Consider the following 6914-nt stretch of genomic DNA (forward strand, 5'->3'; position numbering starts at 1 on the left):
GCTTCACAGGGCATAATAAAAGAGTAGATACAAAGGTATGTTGCAAACCAGCATGGTGAAGGGGAGCAAACCAGAGTGGAATGGGTAGGGAATGATAAAAGATGGGATTGGGAGGTCTGACTGAGCTGACGGCTGTAGCCAGCACCAAAGCACAAAATCAGCTTTATTTTATAGCATCCGTACAGGGTTGTTAGAGGGAAATAGCATAGACAATATGGGGAAATAGCATAATCAAAAGACATAATTTTGGTCTTACAGTACAAGAGGAAAATGTAAATGACTTTAATGAAGACATTAAATGGTTTCTATTTGACTTCCTTAACATATGACAAATAGTAAGAAGGGAAATATGAGGATCTGAGCATAGTTGACAAAACAAAGGAAGAACTATATGACTTAGTGGTTTCTACTCAACTTTGTTAACATATGACAAGAAGTAAGAAGGCAAAGATCACAAGGATCTCTGCATAGTTAACTAGACAAAGAAAGAGCTATGTGACTTTTGGCAGAGGGAGCATAAAGAAAGGAATATGGCTGTTTCAGGAATGGAGGACAAGGAGAAGCAATTGGAGGTTCATTCCCTGAATGTTCCCCAGGCTGTGGGGGCCCTGCCATCTCACAGCCCACTCTCCACAAGGGTAGACAATTAGCATTTGTTTTTAACAATAATTAAAATTTAATCAAATAGATAACAAACCACATCAAGCTTCCTTATTTTTTGTCTTGTAATTGGGCTGACTACAGCTCTTGATACACATACATGGACTTCAAGTTTCAAATGTCTGTATTTGCTGAACTGTTTTGGTAAAACTCTCACTATTGGTCATGGTATAGGGGATTTGTAAAAAACTAACATTAAAAAAAGCTACATTACAATAAAAAAACCTGTAAAATGAAAATGCTATTTTTAAACTGCCTATAAGTAGAATAAAACATAATTGGTAGTGCCTGTGGCTCAAAGGAGTAGGGCGCCAGCCCCATATGCTGGAGGTGGAGGGTTCAAACACAGCTTGGACCAAAAACTGTAATAAATAAATAAACAAACAAACAAACATAATTTATTTGTAAGTCACCTTTAAATAATCTATATTTATAAAATACTAAAAAATTATAATTCCACCTAGTTTCAGTGTAAATAATTGCAAATTCACTTAACAGCAATAAAACTAAAATAATTCAAGAATTTTTAAAAACCAGACAAATTTAAAATAGAAGTGATTTACTCTTAAAACACATTTAAATTTTCTGCATTTGTAAAATATTATTTAATTTGTGATTCTATCAAATCACTACATATATGAAAAGCAATGTGTAGAATAGAGAACAAGAGTGAGTTTTCTTCCCATGAACTGCCCCCTGGAGCTCTTTTTTTTGAGCCAGAGTTTCAAGCTGTCATCCTGGGTAGAGTGCTGTAGCATCATAGCTCACAGCAACCTCAAACTCTTGGGCTTAAACAATTCTCTTGTCTCAGCCTCCCAAGTAGCTAAGACTATAGGCATCCACCACAACACCTGGCTATTTGTTGTTGTTGTTATTGTTGAAGTTGTCATTATTGTTTTCGCTTGCTTGGGCTGGGTTCAAACCCGCCAGTCTGGGTATATGTGGCTGGCGCCCTACCCACTGAGCTATGGACACGGCCACCCTGGAGCTCTTCTTTCTCATCTGAGTTCTGACTGGGCAATCAGGCAGAGGAAGAAAGGCTGGTCCTGAATCAGCTGTCCATAAAAGGCCAAGATTATCCTTAGTGTCATTTCTACTAGAGTCCATTTTTGAAGATGTATGATCCTAAAGTGTTATCATGAGACATAGTAAATTTTAAGTTCTGCTGGTCCACCTTAGAAACACTAGGACAACTTAGTTAAGGCTTTTTGGATAAATCATTGGAAAAGTACTGTGACTTGATGGAAGGATCATTTTCCTCTGCTGCTGATTCTGTTGTGGTGAAATTTGGCCCACACAGATAGATTCTGACACTCAATCCCTCAGTTATCACAGTTTACTACTGTCGCTTTCTTGATAATTTGATAATCCCAAAAATAACTTGGTGGGCCTCTCAACTTCTAACAAATGCCCCACTTTAAAGCTTCAGGAGAGTAAAGAGCCTCTTTAAAGGAAAAGGATTAAATTTCAACTCTGCCTCACTGAATTTTTTTTCTAAAATACTATGTATTTTCTTTTCTTAATTCGTTTAGTTTTCTCTTGGCTGATAGAATTTTTTATCAATTACTATGAGCTTTTTTCCTTCTGAGAAATCATTTGGTTTTAATAAAAGCAACTGGTTCTTTTTAAAAATTTTTTGTGTGAATTTTTGCTTGTTTGTAGGTATACAGCTGTTCACAATTAAGGCTGATAGTTTCATCTGCTTCAGACAGTTTTTTATCTATCATTAAATTCTCTACTGAATGAATGTTGCAGTATATTTTTCTTCAATTTCTCCATGAAGGTCAGGAAGGATTTTAACTTTCTTGGTGAAGATTTTGAATATCACTTTCAAACTATTCATTTTTTGTCTTTGATGAAGTCAGTTTTAAAATTTTAAAAGTCTCAATTTGGAGAATTTTAATCTGATCTGTAAATTCCTTATATGTGATGGAAACATGCTTGATGAGGTGAAAATTATAAAAGAAAATTATGTCAGTAAATGCTGATTTTTCAACCCCCCCCAGTTTGGAATTTATAGAGGCTTTCTAAACTTGCCTTTTGTTCCCTCTGAAGACCTTTTATGTAAATATAGCTGAAGATACTTTCTCAAATGTAAACAAGGCTTCTAGAATTTTCCCACTGTCCATGGTTATTTAAATATTATTATCATCACAGTGCAAGTTATATATGTGACTTTATCCTCCCAGCTTTGGTACTTACAGGAAACAAGTGAGTTTTCTTTCTTGTTTTTTGCAATATGAAATATATCTGCCCTTGGATTATTATCACAAGGTCACCTCCTTAAACCAATAGTTGTTCCTTTCTATTTTACAAAGCAGTTGATCGGTAGGGAATCAATCTCTAATGATTTAAATTTAAATGTCTTTGTGGAATGGCTCTCTGTGTGGGTGTGTATATTTAGGGAAAAGCTTCAATATCTGTATATTGACCTTACTTTCAATGGAGTTGCTTATTCCATTGAATAGTGGCAATGATTATCTACATCTGCTGTGAGAAGACAAATCGTCGCTTACCAGAGCCTGGGATTGCTATCAAATTAACTTCCTGTTTTTCTCAAATATGATGAAAGATGACAACAATAATACACTTTTGTAAAATGAATCTTTTTCTTCTACTGTATTTCATTATGGAAGAGAAAAAATTTTGAAGACATTTTTCAAAAGCCTGTAATACATTTCACCCCCAGAAAAACTCCTCTATTCAAAGACATGTATATAGAGCATATGTATTTATGTGTAAGAAGAGTTTTTGTTTATGTCTGTGTATACAGTATCCTTACCTCTTTTCATTATAGGATAGAATGCAAATCTAAGAAATCCTCTCAAAGGGGATTATCTTTTAACATATTTGAGTTAATTTTAGGAAAGCAAACCACAAAACTTGATTAAATTACCAACTTTATTTGATTTTGTTTATTTTTAATGAATTCTTTTGTGATTTTTGTCTGGAGAAAATTCAAGCTGCATACTGTACCTTTTGGAACATACCCATCAACAAATTACAAACTTCTGTAACTTCTGCATTTTGGAATTATTCTTTTGTTAAACATTTTACAAAATCACCAAAAAAATCAAGAAAATATTACTTATTAGGACTTTAGATAACTTTTGTACTTAACATGCATTATAAGATCTGACAGCAAATAAATTTCCAGTGTAAACCCAAGTATTTTTATTAAAAGCTTGTGTTTCTGCTGTTAGTTGGAGAACATCAAATGTCCTATTGATTCACCACTATTTTCCTAGTCCCTGGAATAAAGTAACGGAAACTACAAGATAATTGTAAACTCATAGTAATGGGTAGGCTTTTTTTTTTCACTGCCTCCCATCGTCAATATTTATTGAGCATTTACAGTGTACCTGGCACAATAGAACATACAGAAACATTGTCCCTGCTCTTGAAGAGCTTACATTCTAACAGAAAACAACAACAACAACAACAAAACATCTTTTTTTAAAATGGCATTTTTGTTTGGTGTTTTCTGCAAAGTACTGAGGACATAGTCTGTAGAGTGAGCTTTGGGTATAATTTAGCCCCATCATTATTTAGAGAATAGAGGAAGAGAAAGAGGAAGGATTTTAAAGGCAGATAATGACAGACCAGGCAGGATAGGTAGAGCTTAAAGAGAGAAACGCAATCTCATCGACCTAGGAGCTTTGCTGCAGTAAAGCAGATGAGGGAAATAGATTGTGGGATGCAAGCCAAGGAAGCAGGGTATCTCAGACATCCAGTGGAGCCAGAAAGATCATGCAGCCTTTTTTCAAGTACATGGCCACCTACTAGGAATGGTTGGTGATGAGACAGAAGGCTAAAAAAGGAAGGTAATCTTGTGCACCTGACAAACAGAAAGAATAAAGATTCAAAAACAAAAGCAGGCTATTAACAGTAACAAGAAATTCTTAAAAACCAGAAGTGATTTGGAAACACAAAACTTATAGTCAATGCTACCCATTGTCATGATGGGCCAAGAACACTGTGGCTTCCTAAGTTAGAAAATGCCATGTACCAAAATTTTAAACGGAACATATTACTTTTTCCCAATCTTCCCCACCCCAGAAAAAATAAGAACTCATTTTGTAGGGGCTGGGAAGGAAGAGAGGGGAACTTGGGATATGGTTGGAGACAGCAGTTGTATTAGAATATTTGTTATGATAACTTTGTGTTTAAACTTGGTAAAAGCCCATTAGCTGCCAAGAGGGAATAAGGAATACATTTCTAAAAATGTGTAATTTCCGTAGAGAAGTTTCAGAACCAAAAGACTAATTTACATGAAAACTGTAGAGAAAATAGTTCAAAAAGTCCATTCATAAAACGTTTATTCTACTTCCATGAACTTACACATGTGTTCTTAACAATTATGATTGGATTGTTCATGAAAATTTTGTAAGACATTTAAATAAAGCTAGCCGTCATCTCAAGTAAATTCCCTGTTAACTACTTTTTACAGCACATGCACGTTAGGCAAGCATCAGAACAAACCAAACAATCACAAAAGCAAAAATCCTAAAAAAAGTTAAATATATGTTTCTTTGGTTTGTTTTACTGCTGTGCTTGATATATACAAGGTAATAGATAAGAAGCAATTCATTTTACTGCATTTTTTTCTTTTACATTCGTCTTAGCTTGCCTAAAAATTTCAATACAAATAAAATGAGTTAGTAAAATAATGAAAGCAACAGCAAATAATTTTACAAAAAATGGAATGTGAACCGTTTCTGCCCTTATCTAGAGTAAACTGGGTCACAACTTTGTCTAGAGGAACACTTCTGCAGCTGTAGTCAAAGGTGAGCGCACTGAGATTGAGTATTCCACAGATGCACACGGTTTAACACGTGGTATCCAGGAGACATCTGTTCCTACCACAGCCCAGTAAGCATGCCAAACCTTAAAAGTACCCATAATAACTACACCTGTGGCTGGAACCAAATGATCCCTTTTATTCCCCAGCAGGACAAACCAATATATAAACAGTTTTCTTTGCTTAGACATGGAAGCAGTTTTAACACTGGCCCTTGTGAAGCCACAATGTACCAAAAGTACTATGCCGAACACTTATAGCTTGTATAAAAATTCCACATCATCATATTGGCCACCTCAAGACGAAAACAGATACCTCCCTAAATGTTAACTGGCTCTACTCCCCTAATATTAAACACAAAAGCCACCTGGGAAATAGGAAAATTCAAATAGAAGTAATATAAATCTGTCATAAATTGTAAACAAAAAACTATTTGTGGGACAGCATGAATGACAAAATGGTCTGCTGTGTACATTTTAGAATGAGGCAGACAGAAGTTGGAAGGAGGGTGAATTTCCCCTCCTTCTCCTGCTTCAGCTTCACCTTCCTGGTATCCGATGTCCCCAGTGTCAAGTTGTCTCTCAGCAATTGCATTATTAGCATGCTGTCTTTGTATGACTCTTAATGTATCAAGTTCAACAATGGCTTCATCAAAAGTTGTCTTTGCAAGAGAGCAGGCTTTCACTGGGGAGTTCAGAATCTCAGAATAGAAGACAGAGACGTTAAGGGCCAGGCCCAATCTGATAGGATGTGTTGGTGACATTTCCTTCTTGCTGATTTCAAAAGCTTCTTGGTACGCTTGTTGTGACCGATGCATAACTCCTTTCTTATCACCAGCAGCAACCTCAGCCAAGTATCCTCGTGGTCTCCTTTCATTTTCAAATAGAAGACTTTGCTCTCTGCTTGTGAAGCACTGGAAATCAAGAACTTTTCCAAAACAGACAGTACATCATTGCAGACATCTCTTAGCTCGGTCTCAATTTTCTCTCTGTATTATAGAGCCATCTGCCATTTATTCTCAGCACCTTCCGTCTTTTGCTCAATACTTGAGATGACCCTCCAAGATGACCTACGGGCCCCTACAACATTTTTTATGAGCAACTGAGAGAAGATTCCTCTCCTCGTTGGATAATTCAGCCCCTTGCTCAGTTACAGACTTCATGCAGGCTGCCATGTCATTGTATCGCTTAGCCTGCTTGGCCAGTTTGGCCTTCTGAACCAGCTCATTTTTATCCATGCCTGGATGCTCTACGTCCAGAGTGGGTGGTGGTGGACAGAGGGATGGACTGGGGCCCAAAAGTCTCTGAATGGGTAGGCTTTTGAATTGTCATTGCCACTGTTAGCATCATATCTGAGTATCTGTACTCAACATGGATATTGAATATTTTATACTCAACATGTGCCTTCTTGTACAAGATGGTCCCAGTAAAGAACATATGATATAGGAAGAAAA

The 6914-nt window shown here is 36.2% G+C and overlaps 1 pseudogene; it reads right to left on the bottom strand.

Annotated features, from left to right (window-relative positions):
• Positions 1-6698, bottom strand: part of LOC128590217 (14-3-3 protein zeta/delta-like) — a 95540-nt pseudogene extending 88842 nt beyond the window's left edge.
• Between the last annotated feature and the right edge of the window lie 216 nt (positions 6699-6914).

This window comes from Nycticebus coucang, chromosome 1 (assembly GCF_027406575.1).
Source record: "Nycticebus coucang isolate mNycCou1 chromosome 1, mNycCou1.pri, whole genome shotgun sequence".
NCBI lineage: Eukaryota > Metazoa > Chordata > Mammalia > Primates > Lorisidae > Nycticebus > Nycticebus coucang.